The sequence below is a fragment of the Chionomys nivalis genome, chromosome 11, assembly GCF_950005125.1.
Source record: "Chionomys nivalis chromosome 11, mChiNiv1.1, whole genome shotgun sequence".
NCBI lineage: Eukaryota > Metazoa > Chordata > Mammalia > Rodentia > Cricetidae > Chionomys > Chionomys nivalis.
The window spans coordinates 74,915,926-74,926,124 of NC_080096.1; the positions used below are offsets into that span (position 1 = coordinate 74,915,926).

The following is a 10,199-nucleotide window of genomic DNA, read 5'->3' on the forward strand; positions in this document are numbered from 1 at the left end:
ATCCTGTATCCAGTGCCTCCGCCGCCCGGGCCTGCCTGCCGGTGCCTCCGCCGCCCGGAATTGTCTGTGCGCCGGTGTTTCCGCCGCCTAGGCCTGCCTGCCGGTGCCTACACCACCTGGGCCTGCCTGCGCGCCGGTGCTTCCGCCGCCTAGGCCTGCCTGCCGGGCCTGACTGCCGATGCCTCCGCCACCTGGGCCTGCCTGCACGCCGGTGCCTCTGCCGCCAGGACTTGCCTTCGTGCTGGTGCCTCCGCTGCCCGGGCCTGCCTGCGCGCCATTGCTTCCGCCGCCTAGGCCTGCCTGCCGGTGCCTCCGCCGGCCGGAACTGTCTGTGCGCCGGTGCTTCCACCGCCTAGGCCTGCCTGCCGGTGCCTCCGCTGCCCGGGCCTGCCTGCGCGCCGTTGCTTCCGCCGCCTAGTAGTGGCTATGTTTTTAAAGGTGTTTTTTTTTTCTTTTTCCAGATGAGATCTGTACTTGAGTTGGCAGACTAGGTAGAATAGATTACTTTCATTGGTTAGATTGCTATCAACTCAGCTGTTGCCATCACAGCTTGAAGGAACAGTTGAATAGGGAAAATTTTGATATATATGTAGGATGATTTTTCTGTCCTACCTGCCAGTTTCCAAATCATGACATGGAGACTTATGAATTATGAAAGCTCCGCTGATCCTTAGACTTGTTTCTAACCATCTCTTATAACTTAAATTAACCCATATTTTTTTTTATTAATCTACATTTGCTATGTGACCTTTACCTCTATCCCATCTTGTGTGTCCAATTCATTCTGCAGCTGGCTGGCTTCTCCGACCTTCTTCTTCCCAGTGTCCCCTGTGCCTGGAATTCCTGCTGGTCAGTTTTTTAGTAAACCAATCACAGTGACATATCTTCACAAAGTGTAAAGGGACATTCCAACACACACACACACATACACACACACACACACACATACACACACACATCTATTTTCTGTTGCTTTCGAATTTGAATTCCTGATCACTGGCATCACTGTTCTGAGGTCTCTAGACTTGAACCATTTTACTACATTTCCAGTTCGTCAGGCTTCAGAGAGCATATTGTGGAATTTTTCTGCCTCCATGGTCATATGAGCCAATTCCTAGAATAAGTGTATCTCTTCTTCACTCTCCAAACAGAACATGAAAGCATGTATAAGCATATGCACACACTTATATTTCCAACAGTTACGATTCTGATTGGAATATTGAAGAGTTACAGAAAGAGCATCAAAAGCAATCAAGAAATAATATTGTCTCAAATTAATCAAGCACTGAAATACTATTATTATTTTTTTTTAAGGTAGATTACTTTTCACATCTTACTTTGAGACCTTCTGTTCAATCTGGTCTCCTGTTCTCTTGTGAGACCTGTAAGTTTTGTTGAGCTTCAGAAGCAACTGTTTTTGAAACTCTGATTGGATTGCAAGATCAACATTTGGATATTTTTGTTTTGTAAAGACGTTTGAAGTTATGACTCTACTAGATTTAGTCTCCATGATAAAGGTGGCTTCAGTAGAACTTTGTGACACATGCAAGCATAGCTGTCTATCAGTTTTGACATTATGAGCCTCTAGACAGTTTTTCTCACTCCAAGTATCTAAATGCACCGGGACTCTCTTATTACAAAATGTCTTCAGTAATGAGGACTTTATTTCTGTCTCATCTGTTTATTGGCATATCATATTTATGAGTATCTATAGTAATTTATGTTTTGTCCAAACAAATTATTCATTGAGAAGAGAATATTGGTTCATGAAGATCTCTTGTTCACGAATTCTGTAAGTTTTGTTTATCTGAAAGTATCTTTATTTTGCTTTCATTTTCTAGCAGATACACAATTTGTTGACAGTTATTTCCTCTCAGGCTTTGAAGGTATCACCTAATTTTCTTCTAGCCTTAGTGGTGTCTGGTAAATGTGATCTATAATGTCTACCGTCTTGCCTTTGAAGATAAAACTCATTTTCCTCTCCAGTTTTTCTGTTTTTCCTTGTGTTTCTTATGTAAGAGTGGTCTGCTTGTGTCTATGCTGATGGGCTTTGCAGTGATTCCACAATTTTCTGACTTGGTATCGTTCATCAGAATGCTCTTCAGAATTACTTCTTCAAATACTATTTTTGGCTATTCTTTATTTCTATTCTTTTCTTTCTTTCCAGATGTATATATAAAGTCTCTTTTGAAATGAGTCTTATTTTTTTTTTTCATGTCTTGTAGTGTTTTATCTCTTTGTGGTTCAGGTTATCTTTTTTCTTCCTATACACCTTCCCAATTTTTAATTTTTTCCTTGTGCTCTGTCTAATATCAACACATTTAATTGATTCTAATTTTAATTACAACGCATTTAAATTACAGAATTTCTGGTTTATTACATATTCTGGTGTTCATTTCTTTGTTGAGACTATCCCTTTAATGTATATGCTAACCCTTTAGAACAAACATATTTTCCTTTAATGGATAAGGAGTGAGTATTAAAAATCAAATGTTACCGAGCTAATTTGAAAGTTCTTGTTAGTACTTTTGAACACTTTTTATATTTTTGCTAATCCTTTTTTTAGAATAAAGTCTTTCAACAATCCCAAGAGATATGCCCTCCTTTTTGCTGGATTTGACCTCCAACTTTAATTACCTCATTCTTATAAGATTCTTCTATTCAGTTCTTGTTCTCAAAGCCACCACTTTATGAGTGGACTTTCTGCACACAGACACCATTTAAATCATCAGATGCCTGTTGGGGCAAAACAGCAGTGAATGTTAGGCTCCTTTCTTTGTTTTGCTCTCTCCCTCCCTCCCTCCCTCTCTCCCTCTCTCTCTCTCTCTCTCTCTCTCTCTCTCTCTCTTTCATTTCAAGTCTTGGTACCTCTCGAACATGTTCAGGTGTTCAGAAGGATAACTGTATTCATAATGGGATTAAAGCTTTATAGGTGTTTGTCATGGGATTCCTGGTTAGAGGAAAATTAGCTAGAAGTCGAATTTCCATCCTAAGCACTTTCTGGTAAAAACTTTAGATTTCCTTTATCTAGTCTTTTTCCTTTCCAGAGTCTGGTTGCATTTAAATGTAAATGTGATTCTTCATGCAGAATTGGGCAGTTATGGGTCTCAGAATAGAATTTCTAAGAACTGGTATAATTAAGGGAATGTATCTGGTTCTTAAAACTACAAGAACATATCGTGGTCCTGAAAAGTGTGTTTCAGATCTGGAAATGGAAACATGTGCAGGGGAAAGAGAGATAACCATAAGCTTGACTTTTGAGTTTCATAGGAACTCAAATCTGTCAGAATTCTTTCCATTCTCTGTTTAGAACCATCCCTCACTGGCCAAACAGAGCCATGACTGCCTTTTGGGAAATGTACTGTAATGTAAATATGTAAATACAACCTGCTAGGTGTGTTCAGTGTTGCCTGCATGTATATTTCTAGGACTGACCAATCACTATTGAATCTTATAAGGTTCCACACCTAGATAAAGAACTACAGACAAAGGGGTGGCAAATGCCCTTAATCCAGCCCACAGGAGGCAGAAGCAGGCGAATCTCTGTCATTTTGAGGCTAGCTTGGTCTACAGAACAGGTTTCAGGACAGCCAGGGCTGTTATACAGATAAACCCTATTTTAGAAAACAAACAAACAAAATCAATAGCAATACCCCCCAAAACATGCTAAGAGAAGGATAAAGCCCAACTACCACCCCTTTTATATTAGTACTCAATACTATGAATGAGAATGCTAGTGTATAATGTTGATAAGAATACTAGTTTTGAATATTTTCCTCATTATTGGAATTAGGCTAACAGTACCTGATATATGATAGTTTTTATATTATTTTTGCAAGAAAACAAGGGTGGGACTTAGAAACCTCTAGGAATTTTCCTCCTGCTATTAATAGTTATACTAAGAATTCTATACATCACCAAGCTTAATGCCCTTGTTTAACAAAGTAGGAAAGCATGATTCAAATATTTTGGGTTATGGCGGAAAGCAGATATTTGAAAGCAAAAAAATATAGTGCTTGAAACAAAACCTACAACTTAGGCACTGATATAATATTACCGTTATAAAGATATATACATTACCTTATGTGCACAAAATATGCTAAAATGTAAGCAGATACACACAGAAATAATTTTAGTCAGGAAGCTGGATAAGACATTTTCAGAGTTATTGAGGAAGTCTCCCAGAAAAACGAGAATGCTTTTCTCAAATATGGACATATTTTCTCAAATGTATCCCACTGTCTACTGATCCATCTCTCTGCTGTGATGTGTGTGTGTGTGTGTGTGTGTGTGTGTGTGAGATGGGGTGTGTGTGAGATGGGGTTTGGTAAATTGACTAAATAGGTGTAGTGAAGGCAAATGCTACCATTTACTACAGGATGAGTATTTTCCATTATTATTTTTAAGTGCTTCTGCCTTTACCTGCCTTTACCTTCATGTGTCAAGAGTTAATTTGCTATCATTATAGGCCACTGAAATTTAAGTGTACAGCCTTTGGGACTGAAAGATAAACAATATTTAAATCAGATGTTAAGTCTTAGTTCTGAAATAGAAACTCACATTACTGTCTGAGCTGATTACCAAAATGTAGATCTGAAAAAAAGTAATTTTATTTTAGCCAGTGCCCCAATAATTTAGACCATGAGGTGGATTAAGCCTGACTTTCTTCTTCTCTTTATTAGATTCTCTATGAAGATAAAAAAGGGCCCTCGTTTTTAATTTGTATCAAATGATACTTTGCTGACATGCTATCTGCTGATATAGATGCAGTATACTGGCTAATTTGGAGTCGAGTTGTTTTGTAAAATTTAGAACACAGCTTGGGAATTAGCCATTCAGCAAGCCTACATTAAAATTAATTTGATAAAGTATACATTAACATCCTTGACACTTCTCCGAGCATAGATTTTAATAGATCAGAGGATGGGGGGGGGTATGACCAGTAAAATCAAAACCTCCTCAAAGAGATAGAGAGAGAATTTCACCATTCTCCCCTCCCACACTGCACTACTAAACCCTTTAGCTATCAGTATAGTACATCAAATTTAAGAGTCTTTAAATATTAAATATCAGTGTGCACCATGGAATGTAATAAACCCACTTTTCAAATAATGTTTCATTCCCTGACATCAAAATGTGTGCGGGGTTTTCTTTTAAATATAATGTAGAAGTTAATTAAGTTCACTCAAGTTTATTGCATGAGCTCACTAAGATTACATCGGGATATTTATGATCCACCCAGAATGCAGCTCAGTGAAACTTTTGATGTGTTTGATGTAAGTGATAAGGATGTCATTTGAGGTTTATTTTTTAATAATAATTTAATTGTCATTGTAAAATGCCTCGTAGTTAGGACAGATTAAATTGCCACCAAAACCATTACTAAAATTCATAACCTCTATAAATGTAAAGTGTTTGCCACTGTGTCATAAATAACAGCACTTGTTCCAGGAAAATGAGGTGCCTCAAATAAATTAAGAAAACCAAAACATATAAATGCATTAGATTGCAACAATTTCTGCTTGCTGATGGGAATGCGACTGAGTTGGGAGGTAAGTTCTTTTACTGAGCAAGGGTTACTTATGATCTCCATAAATCTTAGGTCCTGGAGGATTTTGAATGATTTTTTTTAACTTCTTGGCACATTTGGAGGATACTGCTTTTTGATTGAGAAGTATAAGCACCTGGGAGCTTCAGAAGATAGTTCATCGCCAACAAGGCGCCCTTGTCTGAGTTTCATTGAGTTCTTGAGTTCTGAGCTCTTCATTTGCAAAACAGGATCAGATTTTCCAATTATCCTGAAGGCAAATGACCAACTGTGTTTTCTCATGAGGTCTTTCTCTGCCTTATTCTCCATGAGTTGTATTGCCTTCCCTAGAAAGTATTTTTCTGGTTTCTTTGGTAGACTTGGGTTGTCCTTCTCTTTCTGTCATGCATCTAGTGCCGTTTATTTCATTACATGTTGAGAGGCTGTGTTTTCTCATTAGGACATCAGCTACTCAAGTTCAGCACCTGTGTCATTCATTTTGGTGTCCATTGTGCATTGTATACCATTTTTCATATAGTGAATGTACAGGACATCTTAATGGAGTAAATAGATAATTATACCATCTGATGAAGAATGTTTCCATAGGCTTAAGAATTATATGGAAGTCACTGCCTTAAAGTGTAACCTTTTAGTACATAGCTATTCAGGATGAAGGACAAGACTGACTTTATATGGTGAACGTCTCAGGGATAGCTGGGGTTAGGAGATTGATGTAAAGAACTGGCTAATTTATTTACAGAACTAGGAAATTTCAAAAACAGTGAACATATAAATAATGTAGCTGTCTTGAAACTCACACAGAGTCCATATGTAATTCATTGTTGGTATTAATTAGAAATTTTAAAAAGAAAGTGAAAGAATACCAGAAAGAGTTCCATGATCTTCAGATCTCTATAAGCATTGGTCAGTAGGCAGAACTAGTAAGAACTATTACCCAATTTACTTAGTGGGGAAAAATCCAGATTCAGCAATGTTCTTAGTCTGTGATCTTGAGACTCAGACTTCTCTCTCCACCCCTGCTTTGGTTTTCTTGCATATAAAATGAAGAAGACATAGTGAATCAATTTTTTCTACTTCACATTGACCATGACCCATCTCTGGATGGTCAGGTGGTTCTGAGAGATGGAGGTACTTCCAGGTTAGAGATGAAGAGAGCTGCAGTTTTTTTTGGCTGGCAAGTTTGGAGACAGGGATGACCTAGCATTTCTAGTTGAGCTCTTATTACACTTTTGAAGTCAGAGCACAACTACAGAATGATTATATACTTTCAAGATACCCAAGATAAAGAGACTGAAGAAGAATGAGAATGTTCAACCTCCTGGCCCTCGCAGCCAATTACAGCACATACTTTCACTCAGGGTCCCTACTGTATTTAACAACCTAGCAGGATCTAGCCTTGAAGAGGCTTCACAGTTTTTGTCCTAGATATGAAATAAAACAAAAGAATCCCTATTAGAATGTTGAAACTATTCAGTAATGGTTTCAGAGACAGTAACCAGAAAAGATAATAAAGTGATAAAAGTTCTTACCTTTTTGATAGAGTTTTGTGCTAGTACTTCAAAATAATGTAAATATAATTTTAAAATATAATACAGAATTAAATTCTAATAAAATTGGGTAGCACCACAGGGGTAGTCAGTAAATTGAGAGAACATATGATTAGATTTCAATTGTTGCTTTTTAATTTGTGGACCTTCCTTTTTAGCCAGGTTTTTAGATGTTTTGGTTTAGAGTAAGATTCTTGGTCTACCAGGGCTACATCTCACTCTTACTTCCATATCAACTAGCAGATCACAGCAAGGATTTAGTATAGTGTAGACTGTTTTGAAATTGTTTGGAATTGTTCATCCCGTTTTGTTTCATTTTGGCAGGGGTAGAGGGAGTCAATTGTAAGCATTGACTAGCAAATGACAAATGAAAAACAACCCAACAAATACTCTGGAGCCCAAGTTAAGTGAACTGGAATTGAAAAGACACTAAAAGCAGGTCTCTCTTCTGGAATGTCTATTAGTGCTTATGCAGTTTCTGTAGGTAAAGATAAACCATCAACCATGTTTGTGCATACCAACTAATTAGGCAGATGCCCATGATGACCAGGCGCTAAGTGCTGACTATATTCCAGGTTTTGTCAATGTTTGGGTTTTAGAAAATGTTTATTAGGAACTCCTTTGTTTCAAAGATTCATTATAAACACATTATACATGAGACTTCACTCTCACATCTCAAGTGACTTCCTAATAGTCAATGGCCTCAAGAGGGAGAGTTCTCCATAAATGAATAAAAAATGTACTGACAATAGAACCAGACATGTTAGAAGTCTTGTTCTGACTTAGTGTTGCAGTAACTCAATGAGAATGAGTAAATCTTTTGTTCTGGTCCTCAGTGTCCTTACTCCAAGGAATTTATTTGCACAGCTCTGATGTGTTTGACCCAACCCTAGTCCCACAGAACACTTTTTGACAGAAGTTCTAATCGTGACTATATATGTCTCTGTATAAAGACATTGATCATTCTGACTTCTAAGAATACATACACACCTCAACATACAAAGGCTCCAAAAAGTCCTGTAGTAAAAAAATTATTAAATGTTATTAAACTTTAAGTTATTCCTAAAAAAAATGTTAGTTTATGATTCTGTTTTGGGGAAGTACCTATATAGAGAAACTTTAAGTGTTTCATAGAACATAATCTAGCAAGTGTTGACTATAATTATCTTTTTTTTTTTGAGGGAACACTACATCTCATCCTCATGGTTTCCAGTGCTCTACGCACTCAGAGAAACTTCTCTAACAATGAACTACAGAAATGATCCCTGAAAGTATAGTCTTGGATAAAATTATCTTAATATACTCTTCCATCACTAAAATTTATTGGTCATATATGACTATATGTTTTTTAAATGAGAAAATTTGAAGTTTAGAGAATTTAACTAACCCAGTCAAAGTGACTTATGAGCTAGTAGTTGAACCTGGCATTTTAAAATCTGAATATTGGTTTGTTTTTCTGGTAACAATTATCCTACAGATGTTGGGGAATCAACAGATGAATTCATCCTACAAAAGCGCATTTCTCTCTGCAGAAGCCACTATCCAGAAGGTCTGGGCATCCTCAAAGAGTGTGGTTCAAGCCAACCTTGAAAACAGGATAGGCTTGTGCTATGAATGACCTTGAGTATTGGATGCAAGATGCTTCATCTAGAGCAGGAGTTTCTGACTCTCCCAGGCTGAGAGACAAAGTGATTTTGTATGTATTTCTATAGGGTGATTAACTGGAATTTAGAATTTTAGTGTTTTTCTTCTTTTGTTTTTGAAACTGAATGGGGACCAAATACATAATTGAAGATCGGGACTGAATGAGCATGCAATCAAACTGAACTCTCTGAATGTGACTGACAATGGGGGCTGACTGAGAAGCCATTGATAAAAAAAGGTACTGGGACTTGTTTCTACTGCATGTACTGGCTTTTTGGGATCCTAGTCTATTTGGATGCAAAGCTTCCTAGTCCTGGATGTGTATGTGTCTGTGGGGGGGGGGGGGGACTTGGACTTCCCACAGGGCAGGGTTCCCTGCCTCTCTTAAGGAGGGAAGGAGAGGGAGAAGGGGACGAAGTGTAAATTTTTGAATGAAAAAATGAAAAAAAAACCAAACAAACCAACCAACCAAACAAAAATAAGTGAAAATTTTTAAAAAGAATTACAATGCTATGAATCTACCTTCATAGCTATAACGGCTGAAAACTGAAACAACGTTGCTAGAGAAGCTGAGCCCAAACCGTTTGCTTTTAGCTCAGTCATCTGCCACTGAATTCCACAGTTATCTTCTATTTTTGCTTTGTTTCTAACGTTACCTACGGCTATTCTTTATGTTGAAGAACTCTCCCATTACTACAACATATCGATCCTAAGGACAGGCAAGGTCTCCTTGTTGGCTGTGTTTGTTCTTTCCACAGAGAGTTTGTTTATGTTGTTAAATAATTAAGGTCATCTCCCAAATATTTTTGGTGAAGTGACATCATGTCAAGAAGTAATTCCAAGTTTAAGGAATCTGATGTTCGCTGAACTAAAGAGAAGAGGAATGTTCGAATACAGGGGAGAAATGCCTGAGCCTTGAAGTTAGAGATGGGGAGCTAAACTGAGAGCTAAAGAATAAATAGGAGTTAGGAGAAAATTTTTGAAAAAGAGTAAGTTAAGGCATAATAAGCAGGCAGAAAAGAAAAAGCCTGAGCATTTGGGAAAGTGAAAGGTATTGTGTGCTGGGAGACAGGCTTATCCAAGGCTGTCTCAGAGGTCTGTGTTCCTGCTCAGAGACAGACTTAAGGAAGTCAAAGTTTGGATCTGGAACCAGGGCCTCAAAGGAGTCAGGCTCTCAGATCCTGGGAATGTGACTTTTCCCCTTGAACAGCTGTAGTTAGCAGTCTCTGGGCGACTGTGTGCTCAGTCTGTCACATTCTTGAGATAGCTTATATGCTAGTGGTGTAAAATTGCTTGTTAGCCTTTGCCAATGTGTTATAGCTTTATTTCGACTCTGTACCATCTTTCCCTACTAAACAGTATGTAAGAAGTTGTACTTCCTAATACACTGGCTGTCATGAGTCATCAGTTCATTAAGACCTCCTGTACCCAGATTTTTTTTCTTTTTTTTTACTCTTTCT

The 10,199-nt window shown here is 37.9% G+C and overlaps 1 pseudogene; it reads right to left on the reverse strand.

Moving 5' to 3' along the window:
• Positions 1–8,235: 8,235 nt before the first annotated feature.
• LOC130884544 (small nucleolar RNA U3) lies at positions 8,236–8,376 on the reverse strand (annotated as a pseudogene).
• Between the last annotated feature and the right edge of the window lie 1,823 nt (positions 8,377–10,199).